The 23,267-nt window shown below is 44.1% G+C and overlaps 1 pseudogene; it reads right to left on the bottom strand.

Moving 5' to 3' along the window:
- Positions 1-1,268: 1,268 nt before the first annotated feature.
- LOC126093865 (5S ribosomal RNA) lies at positions 1,269-1,385 on the bottom strand (annotated as a pseudogene).
- Between the last annotated feature and the right edge of the window lie 21,882 nt (positions 1,386-23,267).

Raw genomic sequence — 23,267 nt, 5'->3', positions numbered from 1 at the left:
AAGTGAGCCAAACATTTTAGTGCATCATGAGGCAGTTGGACTGTGTGTATCATCAATCATGTACTTTTTAGCATCTGTGAGAACCATTGCTGACAGCGCCCACTCATCATTGTCCAATTGAAGCAGTTTCCGCTCGTCAAATGGTGTTCCTTCTGTGTATGGCTAGTTGTTTCTAATAGTATGATTCACTACGCAGCTAGAAAATAGTGAATATATCACAAGAAAAATACTGTTGTTTGTGGGACGGAAATGAAACCAGGGTTGTGGGTAGATCTTCGACAGATGTTTTCATTTATAAAAATAGTCATTTGGCAAAGTCAGTTGTATGAAACTTAAGGTAAGTCTCATAAAAATTAGACGGACTGAAAATTTTCAAATCGTACCTTGGACAAAAAGAAAAAAATGCATCTGGATTTCCTGTGGCTAAGAAATATGTTACTAGTTCATTGTGTACAACTTTGTAATCCATACACAATATCGTTCGAAAAAAGCCTTGACAACAACAGGAGAATTTGCTACATGTCTGAGTGTCATCGACTGATCAAGTAATCTGAGCGATGGTATGTTTCCGACCTCGCAACTGAGTTTATCGCGAAACTTTTCGTCAAAAATGAAAACTGGAGAAGACGCAATGTTTTATCTAAAAAATTAGACGAAATTGTGCGTGGACTTCCAACGTGCTGGATTAATTGTAGGACAGCAACTTGTGTTAACCAGTTCGATAAAGGAAGAGCCACAGTTGCAATAATTCCTTTTTATTTAATTGAGGTCTAGATCCGCGTTATCTGAACTCATTTCCAAATTATCCTGCAAAAGTTAAAATTACCGTTTATCCAATAAACTGTTCCAAAAATTATCGGGTGCATATAACAAGATACAGAACGTATCGTATCGGCATGTACATACTAGACAGGTTAAACAGTGTTTTCCGATATAGCATATAAATCATGTGAAGACTATACATACACGTGTAACAAAGTCTAACTTAGCCGTGAATTTATAACTGATAGTCTACTTCCACTGCCACTGGGAAACCTCAGGTAGGGAGCGCCTTATCAAGATCTAGGCACTCCGTCTTCAGGCCACAAGTGGCCCATCGGGACCATCCGACCGCCGTGTCATCCTCAGTTGAGGACGCGGATAGGAGGGCTGTGTGGTCAGCACACTGCTCTCCCGGTCGTTACGATGGTTTTCTTTGACCGGAGCCGCTACTATTCGGTCGAGTAGCTCCTCAACTGGCATCACGAGGCTGAGTGCACCCCGAAAAATGGCAACAGCACATGGCGGCTGGATGGTCACCCATCCAAGTGTCGGCCACGCCCGACAGCGCTTAACTTCGGTGATCTCACGGGAACCGGTGTATCCACTGCGGCAAGACCGTTGCCATCAAGATCTAGGGAATGTCTTTATTACAACTTTCAGTCATCAAGGATAAAACTATTAATACAATAAAAGTAGAAGTCAACAACCTGACAGCATTCACCGTGAACCGCAAAATAGTGTGGAAGTAAGTCAGCATGACACTGAAAAATCATTATTACTTCCACTTTTATATTTGTATCTGTAGTAGAGAGGCTATGTCAGCTGACATTATGAAACAGTCAACACAACCCATCAGACTGTACAGACTAAACAGCAGAAAAAGCTCCTTCTCACGACATGAAAAAACTAATATTCATATATATATATATATATATACAGGTCAGCTAAGTCATAACACCCCTTGTATCTCCCCAACCTGCCGGCCGCGGTGGTCTCGCGGTTCCAGGCGCTCAGTCCGGAATCGCGCGACTCAGTCGCGGAATCGCAGGTTCGAATCCTGCCTCGGGCATGGATGTGTGTGATGTCCTTAGGTTAGTTAGGTTTAAGTAGTTCTAAGTTCTAGGGAACTGATGACCACAGATGTTAAGTCCCATAGTGCTCAGAGCCATTTTCTCCCCAACCATAATAGATACAACGACGCCGTTTCGATTGTGAATTGCAGGGACAGGGGTTACTTGAATACATCACATTTCGTGTTTGTGCTATTTTTTGTTACAGAGATATGAGGCCGTCTCTGGTTTTTTTAAAATGGAATCCTATGTTAAATTTTAGCGAAACATGATGGGCTTAAAAACACGCTTTCAAATACGTGTGTATCGTAATATTTAGGCGAATAGTTTTCGAGACACAGATATTTTCCCGTATCGTATTCGTCCTTCGAAGCGGCGTTGTCCAATTCGACCTTTCCTGTTGTGTAGAGTACATGGTAAACGCCGCGAGTCCGTCCTTACACAAATATGCCCATTTACCAGACAATAGTAACAGACACTGCGATACTCTGAGCAAAAATTAACTGATGATGCCGCGCAAATATTATTCAGTTATTTGACAACTGTGATACCAAAATAGTAGACAATATACAGTATTAAAATACTACAAGATGTTAATACATTTTAAGTAACAGAAATACAAATGTAAATGAGGAGGCTCTTATTGGTCACAATTATTTCGTACGTATTTGTTTTTTATTTGAAAATATTTACTATTAATCACAATATGGCTCAAATGGCTCTGAGCACTATGGGACTTAACATCTATGGTCATCAGTCCTCTAGAACTTAGAATTACTTAAACCTAACTAACCTAAGGACAGAACACAACACCCAGTCATCACGAGGCAGAGAAAATCCCTGAAATCACAATATGAATCAAATACACACAAAGATGCAAAATACATACTGTACATGATACAAACCTTTCCTGAAGCATGTGCTCAAAATGCTTTCCCTCTGGTACAATTCACATTTGTAGTCGCCGTTCGAATGATTTGTGAACGGCTGCGAGGGTGTCACGTGAGATATCAGCGCACGCTTCGATGATACGTTGCTTCATATCGTCTGGCACATCTGTATATTGAGCAAGCAGTAAAGGAAACAAAAGAAAAATTCGGAGTAGGTATTAAAATTCATGGAGAAGAAGTAGAAACTTTGAGGTTCGCCGATGACATTGTAATTCTGTCAGAGACAGCAAAGGACTTGGAAGAGCAGTTGAACGGAATGTTTGTGGCACAACTTGACTAGAAGAAGGGATCGGTTGGTAGGACATGTTCTGAGGCATCGAGGGATCACAAATTTAGCATTGGAGGGCAGCGTGGAGGGTAAAAATCGTAGAGGGAGACCAAGAGATGAATACACTAAGCAGATTCAGAAGGATGTAGGTTGCAGTAGGTACTGGGAGATGAAGTAGCTTGCACAGGATAGAGTAGCATGGAGAGCTGCATCAAACCAGTCTCAGGACTGAAGACCACAACAACAACAACAGTTGGTATTTGAGCATACAGCAAGTAAGTAGTCAAGAAACTCAAGACTACACATGTTCAATAAACTGGAGTCAACCACAAAAGATGAAACTACTAACGAAGTACTTTTCACGAAGAACCAGTTAATATATATGTTATCATCAATACCATATAACATCGAACGCTATGAAATAGCAGATTTCCGCACAACTTTGGGGAAGTAAAGTGATCAGTGTAAGGAAACGATTTAGTTTTTCTTTGTTGTGACGATTAGGTACGATAAACTAGGACTTACCCTAAGTACTTTAGTTTACAGGCTGTAGCAAAACAGTACCGGCACACTTAGGAAGGGTGGAGACGGTGTCTTGAGGAACAAATTGAGGATAGTGATCCTTATCCAGAATCGTCATTCAATAATGCTACAAAGCATCGGTGTTGGGGGAACTAGCGCCTACAGCAGTAATCGTGAATTTCTCTGATCTTCCGCGATACCCAGAAAGCAGTGGACACCGGCTACCAGGTTGACGCCGTGTTAAGTGACTCCCAGAAGACGTTCGCTATAGCTCTGCAATGCCAATTAATAAACAAAATACGAGCGTATGGAATATCAGACCAGCTGTGTAACTGGACTGAAGAGTTCCTAGAAAACGGCATGTTATTCTTATCGGAAAAAAGCTTCGGGCATAGCTCAAGAGAGTGTCATAGGGCCATTACTTTTTACGTAATAACGCAATTGATAACGTTAGATTTTGTATGAGTCTTTTCGCGGATGACGCTGCTGTATACACTGAAGTGGCAACACTTTAAAGTTGTAAAGAAATGCAGGGGGCCTAGTTTCCACGAATGCTTGAATTTTGCTTTTCAATCTGGGATCCGTACCAGCGAGGATTGATAGACGACATATATCCGGCGCAGAGCAGCGCGCTTTCTTACAGGCTCATTTTTTAACTGCCCAACGAGAGAGTGCAGACGTTACAGGAGCGTGCGAATAACGCATCTGACGTAATGCTAGTGGCGCCAGATTTATTTGAAAGAGTGCGTAGTTCACTATGAAGAAGGGCTGCAGGATGCGTCAGAATGCGTAGTAGCCGCATGCAGCATTGCCTATAGCGTCTACTTCTATGTAAGTGAGATATGGGAATGATAGGGGGGATTGGCATGTTTCTCAAAAGATATTGGTACCGGACGTATAGTTACACTCCTGGAAATGGAAAAAAGAACACATTGACACCGGTGTGTCAGACCCACCATACTTGCTCCGGACACTGCGAGAGGGCTGTACAAGCAATGATCACACGCACGGCACAGCGGACACACCAGGAACCGCGGTGTTGGCCGTCGAATGGCGCTAGCTGCGCAGCATTTGTGCACCGCCGCCGTCAGTGTCAGCCAGTTTGCCGTGGCATACGGAGCTCCATCGCTGTCTTTAACACTGGTAGCATGCCGCGACAGCGTGGACGTGAACCGTATGTGCAGTTGACGGACTTTGAGCGAGGGCGTATAGTGGGCATGCGGGAGGCCGGGTGGACGTACCGCCGAATTGCTCAACACGTGAGGCGTGAGGTCTCCACAGTACATCGATGTTGTCGCCAGTGGTCGGCGGAAGGTGCACGTGCCCGTCGACCTGGGACCGGACCGCAGCGACGCACGGATGCACGCCAAGACCGTAGGATCCTACGCAGTGCCGTAGGGGACCGCACCGCCACTTCCCAGCAAATTAGGGACACTGTTGCTCCTGGGGTATCGGCGAGGACCATTCGCAACCGTCTCCATGAAGCTGGGCTACGGTCCCGCACACCGTTAGGCCGTCTTCCGCTCACGCCCCAACATCGTGCAGCCCGCCTCCAGTGGTGTCGCGACAGGCGTGAATGGAGGGACGAATGGAGACGTGTCGTCTTCAGCGATGAGAGTCGCTTCTGCCTTGGTGCCAATGATGGTCGTATGCGTGTTTGGCGCCGTGCAGGTGAGAGCCACAATCAGGACTGCATACGACCGAGGCACACAGGGCCAACACCCGGCATCATGGTGTGGGGAGCGATCTCCTACACTGGCCGTACACCACTGGTGATCGTCGAGGGGACACTGAATAGTGCACGGTACATCCAAACCGTCATCGAACCCATCGTTCTACCATTCCTAGACCGGCAAGGGAACTTGCTGTTCCAACAGGACAATGCACGTCCGCATGTATCCCGTGCCACCCAACGTGCTCTAGAAGGTGTAAGTCAACTACCCTGGCCAGCAAGATCTCCGGATCTGTCCCCCATTGAGCATGTTTGGGACTGGATGAAGCGTCGTCTCACGCGGTCTGCACGTCCAGCACGAACGCTGGTCCAACTGAGGCGCCAGGTGGAAATGGCATGGCAAGCCGTTCCACAGGACTACGTCCAGCATCTTTACGATCGTCTCCATGGGAGAATAGCAGCCTGCATTGCTGCGAAAGGTGGATATACACTGTACTAGTGCCGACAATGTGCATGCTCTGTTGCCTGTGTCTATGTGCCTGTGGTTCTGTCAGTGTGATCATGTGATGTATCTGACCCCAGGAATGTGTCAATAAAGTTTCCCCTTCCTGGGACAATGAATTCACGGTGTTCTTATTTCAATTTCCAGGAGTGTATTATGACTATTAAGGTAAATATATTGTTTGTTCTCTATTAAAATCTTTCATTTGCTAACTATGCCTATCAGTAGTTAGTGCCTTCAGTAGCTTGAATCTTTTATTTAGCTGGCAGTAGTGGCGCTCGCTGTATTGCAGTAGTTCGAGTAACGAAGATTTTTGTGAGGTAAGTGATTTGTGAAAGGTATAGGTTAATGTTAGTCAGGGCCATTCTTTTGTAGGGATTTTTGAAAATCAGACTGCGTTGTGCTAAAAAATATTGTGTGTTAGTTTAAGCACAGTCGTGTACAATTGTCCTAGGGGACGTTTCAGACGTTACATTTCAGATGTGTTGCGACCCGTGGCTCTATCCTTCATTCGATCCCTGCGAAACCCTACATTTCAGCAGAATAATGCACGACCGCATGTTGCATGTCCTGTACGGACCTTTCTGAATACAGAAAATGTTCGACTGCTGCCCTGGCCAGCACATTCTCCAGGTCTCTCACCAATTGAAAACGTCTAGTCAATGGTGGCCGAGCAACTGGCTCGTCACAATACGCCAGTCAATGCTGTTGATAAACTGTGGTATCGTGTTGATGCTACATGGGCTGCTGTACCTGAACAAGCCATCCAAGCTCTGTTTGACTCAATGCCCAGGCGTATCAAGGCCGTTATTACGGCCAGAGGTGGTTGTTGTGGGTACTGATTTCTGAGGATCTATGCACCCAAATTACGTGAAAATGTAATCACATGTCAGTTCAAGTATAACATATATGTCCAATGAATACCCGTTTATCATCTGCATTTCTTCTTGGTGTAGCAATTTTATTGAGAAGTAGTGTATCAGTGCATGACACATAGCTCAGGAAATATGAGGCTACAGAAACTGAATTTCGTGAAACAGAAAATGCAAATAAATACTAGCAACAATTTATTTGGGTGGGGTGACAACGTGGACAGGGAAGGGTTGGGTGGAGGAAGCCATGGACAGACAGGGAGCGGGATGGACATGAACAGAGATACGAGGCTGGCGGAGATGGATACAGTGAGAGGGATTCGGAAATGAACAGGGAGGGGGAGGAGCAGATGGACAGAAGAGGGAGAGAGGAGATGGGCAGAGAGAGAGAGAGAGAGAGGAGGGGCAGGGGTGAATATCTGTTATCTGGTTTTATTCTGGGTTAATGGTCTCTGAAAGGTTGGCAACCACCGATCTAAACTGATACTATATGTGGACGAGCACTGCACCGTGACACGTTCGGAAAAGATGAGAACGGCGCCCACCGGACTGAGTGGAAAAGTTGTGCCACGGCTGCGGGGGCGGTTTCCCCCGCGGCGCCTCCGCTTCCGCCTCCGCCGCCACCGCCGCTGCCGACGCCGCCGCCGCCCCGGGCCTCCTCCTGACATTTCGCGCGACAGTTTGGGATGAGTTGTCGCCATGACTCGGCGGAGCAAAGTTGCGGAGCTGTAGCGAGATGGCGAACTTTGTACACGTGTCGCGAACGCTTCGGGGATTTCCAGCGGCTCGGGGATCCGCCGCAAATGCCGCGTCCTCATCCCTGGAGGGCCCTCTTCCGTGTCCTACTGTTTGTTTCGCACTTTCATGCGGGATCTCCAAGGGCGAACGTTGCCACGGAGAAGGTGCACAAAATTTCCATTTTCTGCATTACCGCTAATCCTTTCGTGAGTGAATTAATTAAAATTTTGCACATTACTGTAAAAAAATGGTTTCTTGCTTTTTGAATGGATATTGAGTCATGCTCCTAAATTTAGACTGTTGTTTATAGTTTTACAATTGTTGCAAGTGGGACATACATATGTGCCACTGGACTCGAGGGTGAATAAATATTCCTCCAAATTTATTCCTCCATGAGTCCAATGGGACGTATACGTTCTACTTAAAATATTCTTATTATCACTAGGGATTAGAGTCTGTAAAAGGAAAGGAAGTACCACTATTACGGCAAACAAATTTATTTGTTGACAGCTTAATTTTTCATGTCATTTTTCAAAACATGGCTGAATGCATACTGCTACTTTTCGGTAGGTTCGTATGAAATTAGAACTTGTCTCTTGCTTCCGTGTGCTGCATTGTCTGCGTCGCCTCCTTGCACTCCTTGCTGAAAGTAGTTTTCTAGCTACATACCAACGCACTTCATCGTCCATACGAAACGGTGTGTATCACCGCTAAAATTACGGGATAACTAGCTACTTACAATTTTCTCAGTTCCTCACCACCAGAAAGTTATCAAAAGTTGTGACGCAGACACGGAAAAGTTTTTCAGCGAGCCGGCCGGAGTGGCCGTGCGGTTCTGGGCGCTACAGTCTGGAGCCGAGCGACCGCTACGGTCGCAGGTTCGAATCCTGCCTCGGGCATGGATGTGTGTTATGTCCTTAGGTTAGTTAGGTTTAATTAGTTCTAAGTTCTAGGCGACTGATGACAGCAGAAGTTAAGTCGCATAGTGCTCAGCGCCATTTGAACCATTTTTCAGCGATCCAGTCTTAAATCAGAATGTCTGTTTTTGATCTGGGTATTAATTTCAGTCAGTATTGACCATTTCAGACCCAGAAAACATATAAATACATAGAAGTAGCCTAATTTACAAACGCACTGCAAACTATACGAATGTAAAGCACAAAGCACTCTAAAACAATAGCAACATACCTAAGTAGAAACGTGTTCCATTATACATACTACGCATCACATGTGATGGTGCAGTGTTACAATCTCAGCTATATCCTACCCTGCGTCCATAGCAGAGTGGAACCTGAGGAGAGAAAGACTGCTACTGGCAGTGAAACGGTGGCGTCATCTTTCTTATCATCTTTTGGACGTTGCGAAAGTAAACAGTGTCATAATGTGAAGCTGCAATAATCGAGGAAAATGTGACCAACTTTCTTTTCAAATTGCTCTTGTAAGCCAGCTTTCAGCTGAGAGAAATAGAAACAGAAGGGGAACTCAAGCATTCATCACAAAAAGGAAGTAGGAATTTATGAAGTTTTGTTTCATATGACATCAAGGGAAGTACACGGTCCAATCACATTAATGTGATCACTGCTTGCGTTGAATGTCAACGTGCAAAAATCACTCAGTCAGCAGGTGGCAGCACTAGCAGTGGAGAGTACACAAAACCACACTATGGGGATTTGGAAAACAGTGCAGTTATGGTCGTAAAGCACAATCAGAGCGATTTATGCAACGTCCAAAAGAGTATAATCATTGACTTTCGTGCCAAGGGTGGAAGCATTTCCTAAAGGGATAAGCATGTAAACCGTTCGCTTGCCGCACAAGATAAAAATAATAAGCCGGCCGAAGTGCCCGTGCGGTTCCAGGCGCTACAGTCTGGAACCGCGCGACCACTACGGTCGCAGATTCGAATCCTGACTCGGGCATGGATGTGTGTGATGTCCGTAGGTTAGTTGGGTTTACGTAGTTATAAGTTCTAGGGGACTGATGATCTCAGCACTTCAGTTCCATAGTGCTCACAGCCATTTGAACCATTTGAACCATAAAAATAATGACGCTATCCAAAACTGGCGCCCAGGCGCCTAGTTGATGTGCCCATCCTGACTGTTGGTCATCGGCGACGAAGACTGGAATCTGCAAGCCAGTATCGCAACTGGATGTGCAATGAGTAGCGACGGGTAGCCTTTTCAGATGGATCACCTTTTGTGCTCCACTGGACAGATGGTCGTTGGCTCGTATGCGTGAAAAGTCTGAATCGGAACACAATCGTCGGAAGGGTTCAGGCCGGAGGGCTATCCCTGCGTGATCTCGTCATTTCAGGAGGCACAATGGATCTATCGTTGGGGACCATGTCCACCCCCAACTGGAGTTTGTTTTTCCTCCGTACGTAGCATCTGCCAGCAGGACAATGCAACGAGTCGCACAGTTCACAGTGTACATGCGTCATTCAAAGATCTCTGGGATGAGTCTGGGGTCTCTGCCGACCACGAAACTCTCCGAATTAAAACCCAATCGTGAATTTGTGGGAACGCTTCGATCGGGCTGTTTGCGCCATGGATCCTCAATCGAGAAACTTAGCTCAGTTCGCCATGCCACTGCAGGACTGCACTGTAGTTCCTTCTCTAGATTGTCGCACAGATGACAAAATGGTGGATATCGAAATAGACGACAGAGGGATAGAGAAACAATGAAAATCGCTCAAAAGAGGAAAGGCCGCTGGACCTGATGGGATACAAGTTCGATTTTACACAGAGTATGAGAAGGAACTTGCCCCCCTTGTTGCAGTGGTGTACCGTAGGTCTCTAGAAGAGCGTAGCGTTCCAAAGAATTGGAAAAGGGCACAGGTCATCCCCGTTTTCAAGAAGGGACGTCGAACACATGTGCAGAACTATAGACCTATATCTCTAACGTCGATCAGTTGTAGAATTTTGGAACACGTATTATGTTCGAGTACAATGACTTTTCTGGAGACTAGAAATCTACTCTGTAGGAATCAAAAAGAGGAGAGCGAGACTCAGAGGGCCATAGAAACGGGTTTCCATGTAGATGCCGTGTTTCTTGACTTCCGCAAGGTGTTCGATACAGTTCCCCACAGTCGTTTAATGAACAAAGTAAGAGCATATTGACTATCAGACCAATTGTGTGACTGAATTGAAGAGTTCCTAGATAACAGAACGCAGCATGTCATTCTCAACGGAGAGAAGTCTTCCGAAGTAAGAGTGATTTCAGGTGTGCCGCAGGGGACTGTCGTGGGACCGTTGCTATTCACAATATACATAAATGACCTTGTGGATAACATCGTAAGTTCACTGAGGCTTTTTGCGGATGATGCTGTAGTATATCGAGAGGTTGTAACAATGGAAAATTGTACTGAAATGCAGGAGGATCTGCAGCGAATTGACGCATGGTGCAGGGAATGGCAATTAAATCTCAATGTAGACAAGTGTAATGTGCTGCGAATATATAGACAGAAAGATCTTTTATCATTTAGCTACAATATAGCAGGTCAGCAACTGGAAGCAGTTAATTCCATAAATTATCTGGGAGTAGGCATTAGGAGTGATTTAAAATGGAATGATCATATAAAGTTGATCGTCGGTAAAGCAGATGCCCGACTGAGATTCATTGGAAGAATCCTAAGGAAATACAATCCGAAAACAATGGAAGTAGGTTACAGTACACTTGTTCGCCCACTCCTTGAATATTGCTCACCAGTGTGGGATCCGTACCAGATAGGTTTGATAGAAGAGATAGAGAAGATCCAACGGAGAGCAGCGCGCTTCGTTACAGGATCATTTAGTAATCGTGGCAGCGTTACGGAGATGATAGATAAACTCCAGTGGAAGACTCTGCAGGAGAGACGCCCAGTAGATCGGTACGGGCTTTTGTTGAAATTTCGAGAACATACCCTCACCGAGGAGTCAAGCAGTATATTGCTCCCTCCTACGTATATCTCCCGAAGAGTCGATGAGCATAAAATCAGAGAGATTAGAGCCCACACAGAGGCATACCGACAATCTTTCTTTCCACGAACAATACGAGACTGGAATAAAAGAAGAACCGATAGAGGTACTCAAGGTACCCTCCGCCACACACCGTCGGGTGGCTTGCGGAGTATGGATGCAGATGTAGTCGACACGGCTTCGAATCCCCTCGGTACCGTCCAGAACCTGAGTGACTTTCTTCCTTCGCCTCACCCAGCAGTCCGCGCTGCAAATGATGGTTATTCAGGATTTTAGCAGATGGTCACATTAATGGACAGTGTATGTGAGTGAAACAGGTGGTGTGTCGTCTTGTTGCTGAATAGATGAGTGAGGTGCAGCTGTCCCACAGAAGGTGGACGCAGACACGGCAGCTGCTGACAGCTGGTACCGTTGCCGCGGGCCGCTTATGCCAGAGCCGAGGAAAGCGGGTCGCGCCTTCGCGGCGGCGGCGGCTGCGGCAGCGGGCTCTTGTTAATGGCTATTTAGTTGCTCACTGTCGCCGTGTAACGACGTTGTTGCGCCGCGACCTTGTCAAGGATTCTACTTTGTATGGTAATCACCCCCATTAGACTCCCTCGTAACGCGATTCATCGTTGTTAATTTAAGCCGTAGTTGCTGCACGTGAGGCCCAGGGCGCTATCTATGCAGCCGCCGTATACTGAGCGTAGTCAGGCGATGCACCGCTTTGCGGAGAACTCTGCCAGACCTAATTATTTTGCCTCCGAAGGACAAGGAACTTTCCTGTAGCCAAAAACAATTTTTTTCCACTCACAAGGAGACCGCAATTAATTATCGATTTCGTCCAGAGGTTGCTTTGTGCATGTCTTCGTCAGAAATGGACGTGACAGAAGTGGGAACGCTAGGTGGCCAAGAATTTAGAAACAATAGCATATTTGACCGGGCAGGGAAAGGTGTGAGTCATTTATGTGGAGAGACGGTTTAATTAAGAGGGAGGCGGTTTTTACCATTACAGTGGTTCTTTCTGGACAGAAAGTTACACGTGTGCCAAGTTTCACTGAAATCAATCCAGTGTTTTAGAAAGAGATGTGGAACATGCGCTATATATATATATATATATATATATATATATATATATATATATATATATATATATATATATGATTAAGCTCCCTGATGGCTCGTACTCTTAATTTATGTGAGTGTTTCATATAAAAGAGTTTGTCCTTTGTAAACTGGATTAATCATAAAGTATATTAATGTTGTAACAACAAAATCAGAGTCAACTATTGCTTCTCCTTAGGCATACGAAATAATTGTAATTTTTATGAACTTTAAAAAGGCGTTGAAATGACGCGTAAAATGTCTCATCTTAAAGGAAATTTTATGGTCATTCTAAAAGTGGTCTTAAATTTTATGACTCTGTATTATCAACAAAGTTATATAAAAATCAAAATAATGATTAATATTTTGTTACTATTAATTCATCTGATGTACTTGGGTTACAGTTCTGTGTGTAAAACAAAATCTTTCGTTCTCTAGCTTCAATTGGATGAAGGTCACTTCTAAAAGCAGTCGTTTAATTAAATTAAAATATTGCATAATAAATTCTCTCAACGATGCTTGACACGTTTTTGGAGTTACCCGAATGAAAGGTTCCTCATGAAACTTGTTACCCAGTTATGATCTTTAGCCGTTTTAGACCGCTGAATTTAAATCGTTTCAACATTCGAAATATGGACTGCTTATATGAACGCTATAATACGATTTCAGAGGAATTATATGGCATCGATGGAATCAGCAGGCAATCTGCAACGCAAGGCTATTGTTACAAACATGTCTTACATATAAAGATGTTGAAATTATATCTTATCAGTATACGTTAGCACCAAAAAGCCTGTTGCTAGTTATCGTGATTGACTTTGCTAAATAATCTATATTAGAAATTACATCACAACCTGCAGCGCATGGATGTAGATGTACAGTTGCTTCAGGATAGTGCTGGCTCTTATACAGCGTGGAAAACAGTCCAGTTCATTCAAAATATTATAGCTGAGCTGCTGAAGCCACCACTGTACAGTACTGACCTACGTGCAAGCGATTATCTCCTTTTTTATCCGATGAAGGAGCATCTGCGTGAACTCAAATTTTTGTCGTATGGCATGTTTGTGGCGGCGATGTGCACAGTACCACTTTGCTTCTTCCATGACGGAGTTACGAAGTTTGCGATAGATAGCCCAAATGCATCGAGGTTTAAGGGGACGCAACGTAGTGCTGTGTCCAGACAAAAGCACATGGTATCAAACATAAATAGGTGACAGGGAGAGAATCCTCTGTCATCGAAAGTGGTTGCTGTTATGAGCTGGCTCTCTTGCACGCAGCAACTAAACAGCCTCATAACACAGATGAACAGGGTCAGACAGCACTACGACAAAGATGATGGCGACACAAACTGGGAACAATTTACAATAACTGATTTATGGAAACGGTTCAAAAACGTAACTGTAGTATGCAGATACTAAGTGGCACTAGTTCTAAATTGACTTACAACGATCTGTCTTTAATGTTGTTCTAGTCCTGAATGCAGTGAACGATAATTAAGTACACTTGTAGAATGTCGAGTTGGTATTTCTTGGCGGCGACTGTAGGCATGTTCCTGGGCTGTCTACTGGTGCTGTTGATACTTTGCAGTACTTTTGATACTGACACTGGTACTGACTTGAATGGAGCCGTACAAAACTCCGAAGGCCTTAACTCGCGATCAGTTCTGCCAAGGAGAGTGGTGCTGCTTGAATTGGCAGCTCGGCGGAGGTCCATGTATGGCTGTGCCTCGCTTCTTCCAGAGAACAGAACACGCAGAACAGTGCTCCTAACTTTTTCTGAAACCATTGCTCCTGAATGAAATCAGACATATTATTTTACTCACAGCTATTAATTTTTCAGCAACTGTGGTATCTAATTCAGAATAAAATACCAGCCATCAGATCCACAGATATTTTTGTTTTGCTTTACTGTTTTCAACAAATAAATTTTTCGCCTTCAAAAGCCTATTAAATTACGGATATGATGAATCATTCGACTTTGACCGTACTTTTATGAGAAGTATGTTGTTGTTGTGATCTTCAGTCCTGAAACTGGTCTGATACAGCGCTCCATGCTACTCTATTCTGTCTAAGCTTCTTCATATCCGAGTAACTACTGCAACCTACATCCTTCTGAATCTGTTTAATGTATTCATGCCTTGGTCTGCCTCTACGACTTTTGCCCTCTGTGCTTAACTCCAGTACTTAACTGATGATCCTCTGATGCCTCAGAACGTGTCCTACCAACCGATACCTTCTTTTAGTCAAGTTGTGCCACAAATTCCTCTTCTCCCAAATTCTATTTAGTACATCCTCATTAGTTACGTGATCTACCCATCTAATCTTCAGCATTCTTCTGTAGCACCTCATTTCCAAAGCTTCTATTCTCTTCTTGTCTAAACTATGTATCGCCCACTTCCATACATGGTCACACTCCATACAAATACTTTCAGAAAAGACTTCCTCACACTTAAACCCATACTCAGTGTTAACAAATTTCTCATCTTCAGACACGCTTTCCTTGTCATTGCCGGTCTAAATTATATATCCTCTCAATTTCGACCATTATCAGTTATTTTACTCCCCAAATAACAAAACTCATCTACTACTTTAAGTGTCCTATTCCCTAATCTAATTCCGTTAGCATCTCCTGATTTAATTCGACTTCATTCCATTATCCTCGGCTTGCTTTCGTTGATGTTCATCTTATATCCTCCTTTCAAGATACTGTCCACTGCGTTCAACTGCTCTACCAGGTCATTTGCTGTCTCTAACAGAATTACAATGTCGTCGGCAAACCTCAAAGTTTTTATTTCTTATCCATTGGTTTTAATTCATACTCCAAATTTTTCTTTTGTTTCCTTTACTGCTTGCTCAATATACAGGTTGAATCACATCGAAGATAGGCTACAACCCTGTCTCACTCCCTTCTCAACCACTGCTTCCCTTTCATGCCCCTCGGTTCTTATAGTTGCCATCTGGTTTCTGTACAAATTGTAAACAGCTTTTCGTCCCCTGTATTTGACCCCTGCCACCTTCACAATTTGAAAGAGAGTATTACAGTAAACATTGTCAAAAACTTTCTCTAAGTCTACAAATGCAAGAAACGTGGGTTTGCCTTTCCTTGATCTGCCTTCCAAGAGAAGTCGTAGACTCAGTATTGCCTCACTTGTTCCAACACTTCTACGGAATCCAAACTGATCTTCCCTGAGGTCGGCTTATACCAGTTTTTCCATTCGCCTGTAAAGAATTCGTGTTAATATTTTGCTGCTGTGACTTATTAAAGTGACAGTTCGGTAATTTTCACACCTGTCAACCCTGGCTTTCTTTGTGACTGGAATTAATATATTCTTCTTGAACTCTGAGGGTATTTCACGTGTCTCATACATCTTACTCACCAGATGGTTAGATTTATGTCAGAGCTGGCTCTTCCAAGGCTATCAGTAGTTCTAATGGAACGTTGTCTTCTCCCAGCGCCTTATTTCGACTTAGGTCTTTCAGTGCTTTGTCAGATTCTTCATGCAGTATCATATCTTCATCTCATCTTCATCTGCGTCCTCTTCCATTTCAATAATATTGCCATAAAGTACATTGTCCTTGTATAGACTCTTTATATCCTCCTTCCACCTTTCTGCCTTCCCTTCTTTGCTTATAACTGGTTTTCCGGCTGAGCTCTTGAGATTTATCCAAGTGTTTCTCTTTTCTCCATAGGTTTCTTTAATTTTCGTGTTGGCATTTGCTGTCTTACTCCTAGTGACTCAACATCCTTACATTTGTCCTCTAGCCATTTCTGCTTAGCCAATTTGCACTTACATTCGATATCATTTTTGAGACGTTTGTATTCCTTTTAGCCTGCTTCATTTATTGCATTTTTATATTTTCTCCTTTCATCTATTAAATTCAATATCTCTTCTGTTACACAAGGGTTTTTACCAGCCTTCGTCTTTTGTACCTACTTGATCCTTTGCTGCCTTCACTACTTCATCCCTTAAAGCTGCCCATTTTTCTTCTACTGTATTTTTCCCCCATTCTTGTCAATGTTCCCTAATACTCTCTCTGAAACTGTCTACAACCTCTTGTTCTTTCAGATTATCCAGTTTCCAACTCCTTAAATTCCCGCCTTTTTGCAGTTTCTTCAGTTTTAATCTACAGTTCATAACCAATAGGCTGTGGTGAGTCCACATCTGCCCCTGGAAATGTCTTACAATTTAAAACCTGGTTCCTAAATCTCTGTCTAACCATTGTTGTTGTTATTGTTGTGGTCTACAGTCCTGAGACTGGTTTGATGCAGCTCTCCATGCTACTCTATCCTGCGCAAGCTTCTTCATTTCCCAGTACCTACTGCAACCTACATCCTTCTGAATCTGCATGGTGTATTCATCTCTTGGTCTCCCTCTATTAATTTTACCCTCCACGCTGCCCTCAAATACTAAATTTGTGATCCCTTGATGCCTCAGTACATATCCTACCAACCGATCCCTTCTTCTAGTCAAGTCTTGCCACAAACTTATCGCCAATCCTATTCAACACCTATTTGGTCTACCCATCTAATCTTCAGCATTCTTCTGTAGCGCCACATTTCGAAAGCTTCTGTTCTCTTCTTGTCTAAACTATTTATCGTCCATGTTTCACTTCCATACATGGCTACACTCCATACAAATACTTTCAGAAAGGACTTCCTGACATTTAAATCCATACTCGATGATAACAAATTTCTCTTCTTCAGAAACGCTTTCCTTGCCATTGCCAGTCTACATTTTATACCCTCTCTACTTCAACCATCATCAGTTATTTTGCTCCCCAAATAGCAAAACTCCTTTACTACTTTAAGTGTCTCATTTCCTAATCTAATACCCTCAACGTCACCCGATTTAATTCGACTACATTCCATTATCCTCGTTTTGCTTTTGTTGATGTTCATCTTATATCCTCCCTTCAAGACACTATCCATTCCTTTCAATTGCTCTTCCAAGTCCTTTGCTGTCTCTGACAGAATTACAATGTCATCGGCGAACCTCAAAGTTTTTATTTCTTCTCCATGGATTTTAATAGCTACTCCGAATTTTTCTTTTGTTTCCTTCACTGCTTGCTCAATATACAGATTGAATAACATCGGGGAGAGGCTGCAACCCTGTCTCACTCCCTTCCCAACCACTGCTTCCCTTTCATGCCCCTCAATTTTTATAACTGCCATTTCGTTTCTATACAAATTGTAAATAGCATTTCGCTACCTGTATTTGACCCCTGCCACCTTCAGAATTTGAAAGAGAGTATTCCAGTCAACATTGTCAAAAGCTTTCTCTTACCATTGTCTTACCATTATATAATCTACCTTCCAGTGTCTCTACGCCTCTTCCACGTATACAACTTTCTTTCATGATTCTTAAACCAAATGTTGGTGAAGTATTAGAAATATATTACAGAAAATTATTTAGTACTCGTTTAGCAGATATCAATATCTTCTTCACAAAGTATAATTCCAGGACATGTCCAGAACTGTAAATATTGTATTTGACTATTGTAAACACTGGTTGACAGTTGATAATTTACAGTAAGTAAATCATATTTATGTACATCTTATGATTTTGTGTCAGCAGGAACGAACATATATAAAAGCGCATAAAAGGTATAACTGAGGTGTATATGGAAGTTATCTACACTGATCAGGTAAAACATTATAACGACCTACCTAATTGCCTCTATGCCAACATTTGGCACCGATAACAGTGGCGACGCGTCGTGGCATGGAAGCAATGAGGCCTTGGTAGGTCACTGGACGGTGTAGGCACCACATCTACACAAACGTCTAATTTCCGTAAATCCCGGTGAGAGGGACGATGAGCTCTGAACTGACACTCAGTCACATCCCAGATGTGGTCGACTGGGTTCAGATCTGGCTAGTTGGGGGGCCAGAACGTCAATTGGAACTCGCTGCTATGTTTGTCGTAGTACTCCATCACACCCCTGACCTTGCGAAGTGGCGTATTCTCTTTCTGAAAAATGCCACTGCTGCCAGGGAACATGATCCTCACGAAGGGGTGATCTGAAACCTGAGTACGATAATCCTTTGCCGTCATGGTGCCTTGCACGATTTCCACTGGACCCATGGATGCTCACGTGAATGTTCCCTAGGGCATAGTGGGGCCGCTTCCAGCTTGTCTCTGTCCTGCCGTACAGGTGTCAAGGAGATGTTCCCAAGGAAGACGACGGATTCGTGCCCTCCTATCGACGTGATGACGAAGGTGTCGGAATCCATCAGACCATGCAACGTTCTGACACTGCCTCAACTTCCAGCGTCCAGTGCCATTGGTTACTTGCCCATTTCAGTGGTAGCTGCCGATGTCGTAATGCTAACATTGGCAGACGCATGGGTAGACGCTTGCGGAGGCCCATCGCTCGGTGTACTATGTGTTTAGATACGCTTGTACTCTGCCCAGCATTAGGGTCTGATGTTAGTTCCGCCACAGTTCACTGCCTGTCTTGTTTTACCAGTTTTCACATCCTAGGCGTCCGACGTCTAGAATGACGGATGGCCGCTCAGTCCCACGACTTCTGGAAGTGGTTTCACCACGTGTTGAGAGCACTCACCACAGCGCTCCTCGATCACCCGACAAGTCGTGCAGTTCCCAAAATGCTCGTACCGAGCCTCTGGGCCATCACAATCTGCTCTGAGTCAAACTTTGACAGATCGCGCCCCTTCCCCACTCTACACGAGGACAACACGCTCATTGATACTACACACACCGTGCGTGTATCTAACCAGCATTCATTGCTCACCAGATGACGGTGCTATCTTCTGGACAGGTTTCTTTGGATAGTAGGTAGGTGGTCATAATGTTCTGGCTGATCAGCGTGTAATACTTTTGAGAAACATGCCACATATTCTTCTATCTAAAAGGAATAGGATGATTTTCACATTTAGTAAGAAATGCTATACGATCAAAATAGTGTCTGTTTCTCCGTGCAAGCTGATCATTCAGCAAATCTTTTGAATTTAGGTAGGAACTTTATATACTTCAGATTCTTCTAAGGGCTCATTTTGTAGCCCTTTTCAATTGTATGCAAAATTTTCATGTGCAACTAATACAGAAGAAGAGTGTATTTATAGATTTTTATACGTTCTGCGAAAGTTGACTTATCAGAATTATCACCTTCTATGTTGAGCATCTGCTCACGGAAGTGTATCTGAAATGTTCTCCCTGTCTGTTCTACAGTGAAACTCGGACATACATTACATTGTATTTTGTATAAAACACATTTGAAAAATTTGTCAGTTGGAAGTTTCTCATTGTGCATAAAGAGCACCTTGGTGACAGTGTTGGTGGTGAAGGACACAATGATATCATACATTTTACACAAATTAGCTACACAATATGAACTATGACCTAGAAATGGGATTGTAGTGTATTTCTTAACAGTAAGGCCATTTTTACTGAGTGCGGGGGAATTTACATTCTTATTGGCTTTACTTTTATTAAGTTTTTGTACAAGGCTTGCTTGATATCTGCTTTTGATTGCCATGTATTTGAACTTACTAAGTTTGTTAGCAACATCAAAGGGGTCAGGGGCATCACAACAATAGGATCGATCATAGCAGGAAAGAATGCAAATTAATGCTTAAAAGAATGACAAGAAGAAGCATGAATTATGTTATCTCTTGTAGTGAGTTTTGTCAAAGTAAATTTTTTTGTCTGCTACACGCAGTGACAGGTCCAGTAAGCTAAATTAGTTTTTTTGATTTTCAGTTTCATATGTAAATTTAATTTCAGGGTGGAAGGAATTCAGGTACCCACAGAGTGGTTTGATGTCATTTACATCTCCTTTTAATACAATGGTGGTATCATCTGCATATCGTCTGTAGAAATAAATGCTAGTAGCTAGAGTGGGGTGGGAATTAAAAAAAGCATTTCAAAATTATTAATCAAGATGTCAGCTAGAAATCCAGCGAGGAAGTTCCCTGACAAAGGCCTTACTTTTTTTTAGAAGTAGTTGTACTTTAGAGTGATTCTCAGAAATATTATAAATTCTTTAATTTCATCTGAATTCAGTTTATTTTATGTACTGAAATAGTCTTCATTAATATGGATAGGTTCTTGTATTGGAATGTTGGTGTGGAAATTTGTGACATCAAATGGTGTGAGTATATGGCCAGGAGGAAAAGTATCATTATTTAAGGAGGTAAAAATATCTATCCCATTTTTCACATAGAATGGTGTTGTATTAGTATTTCTTGAGAAGAAACAGTAATTTCTTGGACAGAAAATACCCAGGGTTACTAATTCCATTAACGACTGGACGAATAGGGCAATAATTTTAATGAATCTTGACTTGTGAACATAAAGTTGGTGTGTCAGGACTCATGCGCAGTAATTAGCATGGTATTTGGAATGGAAGACAGAATTACAAGAATCAAAGGTCTTTTTGACATGTAGATAGATGTACACTCCTGGAAATTGAAATAAGAACTCCGTGAATTCATTGTCCCAGGAAGGGGAAACTTTATTGACACATTCCTGGGGTCAGATACATCACATGATCACACTGACAGAACCACAGGCACATAGACACAGGCAACAGAGCATGCACAATGTCGGCACTAGTACAGTGTATATCCACCTTTCGCAGCAATGAAGGCTGCTATTCTCCCATGGAGACGATCGTAGAGATGCTGGATGTAGTCCTGTGGAACAGCTTGCCATGCCATTTCCACCTGGCGCCTCAGTTGGGCCAGCGTTCGTGCTGGACGTGCAGACCGCGTGAGACGACGCTTCATCCAGTCCCAAACATGCTCAATGGGGGACAGATCCGGAGATCTTGCTGGCCAGGGTAGTTGACTTACACCTTCTAGAGCACGTTGGGTGGCACGGGATACATGCGGACGTGCATTGTCCTGTTGGAACAGCAAGTTCCCTTGCCGGTCTAGGAATGGTAGAACGATGGGTTCGATAACGGTTTGGATGTACCGTGCACTATTCAGTGTCCCCTCGACGATCACCAGTGGTGTACGGCCAGTGTAGGAGATCGCTCCCCACACCATGATGCCGGGTTTGGCCCTGTGTGCCTCGGTCGTATGCAGTCCTGATTGTAGCGCTCACCTGCACGGCGCCAAACACGCATACGACCATCATTGGCACCAAGGCAGAAGCGACTCTCATCGCTGAAGACGACACGTCTCCATTCGTCCCTCCATTCACGCCTGTCGTGACACCACTGGAGGCGGGCTGCACGATGTTGGGGCGTGAGCGGAAGACGGCCTAACGGTGTGCGGGACCGTAGCCCAGCTTCATGGAGACGGTTGCGAATGGTCCTCGCCGATACCCCAGGAGCAACAGTGTCCCTAATTTGCTGGGAAGTGGCGGTGCGGTCCCCTACGGCACTGCGTAGGATCCTACGGTCTTGGCGTGCATCCGTGCGTCGCTGCGGTCCGGTCCCAGGTCGACGGGCACGTGCACCTTCCGCCGACCACTGGCGACAACATCGATGTACTGTGGAGACCTCACGCCCCATGTGTTGAGCAATTCGGCGGTACGTCCACCCGGCCTCCCGCATGCCCACTATACGCCCTCGCTCAAAGTCCGTCAACTGCACATACGGTTCACGTCCACGCTGTCGCGGCATGCTACCAGTGTTAAAGACTGCGATGGAGCTCCGTATGCCACGGCAAACTGGCTGACACTGACGGCGGCGGTGCACAAATGCTGCGCAGCTAGCGCCATTCGACGGCCAACACCGCGGTTCCTGGTGTGTCCGCTGTGCCGTGCGTGTGATCATTGCTTGTACAGCCCTCTCGCAGTGTCCGGAGCAAGTATGGTGGGTCTGACACACCGGTGTCAATGTGTTATTTTTTCCATTTCCAGGAGTGTATTTCATTTACTGTAAGTTATCAATCTGTCAACATGTGTTTACAATAATCGCATACAATTAGTGCAGTTTTCAGCATGTCATGGCAATAAGTTCTGTGAAGAAGATGTAAGGTGTCAGGCAAATCCAACACCTTCCATGAAAACCCTGACATGATAAGCAAATCCAGTAATATGTCACATAGCTCCGAATAAATCCTGACATTAAATTAACCAAAGTAATACGAGTAACGAGTGAGCAAATGGAATACCACAGACTAACACAAGAATGCCTAAATGCATGTCATACCTTCCCACCGTGAGACAGACGCAGTTCCAAGGGGAGAAACGAGAACAGAAGCCGAGAGCAGAACCGTGTTAAGCTGGAAGGCCCTACGATAAGGGACGGACCCCCACGTCGCCAGCTAACCGCTAGGACCACACCCCAGCCGCAAGTTTTAGCGTGAGACTTTTTCGCGTCTCTGTTACGTCAGGACCACCCCCAGCCGACGATAAAAGCTAGAGCCCTCCAGAAGAACAGTATAGATCTTACAATAACACTAGAAGGACCACACCAGCTACAAGTTTTAGCGTGAGACTTTTTTGCGTCTCTGTTATGCTGCAAACTTTAAAAACATTGCCCCACCACGAAAAGTATAATGTTTCTCATTGGATGGACAGAATTTTTGTAGGCGGAGCTTAAGGTTAACATTGAGACCCTGATTGGTCAGATGAAAACACAGCCAGATAGTTTTTTTAAACCAACTTTGGTAAACTGTGATAAGGAGAAGTTAGGAGAGAGTTGCTTCCGAGACGGCAAGGTGAGCGGAGCTGTGCTGCCCGCCTCCCCCTGACGAACACCGACAAGGTAATGAACGCACGCGATGCCGCATAACAGCGCATAAAGCTTCTCTCAGAACTGCAGAAGTCTCATCTGTTACACCCCCTTTTTGCGTAATACTAGTGTCGATCGTCAATTAAAGCTCATGGTGCTCACATTTGCCACTTGAAGTAAAAATCTGAAACGTGATGATTTTTTTGTTATATAGTTATTGAGA

The sequence above is a fragment of the Schistocerca cancellata genome, chromosome 7, assembly GCF_023864275.1.
Source record: "Schistocerca cancellata isolate TAMUIC-IGC-003103 chromosome 7, iqSchCanc2.1, whole genome shotgun sequence".
NCBI classification, from domain to species: domain Eukaryota; kingdom Metazoa; phylum Arthropoda; class Insecta; order Orthoptera; family Acrididae; genus Schistocerca; species Schistocerca cancellata.
The sequence above is the reverse complement of the archived record's forward strand: the minus strand, read 5'-3'. Positions and strand labels throughout refer to the sequence as shown.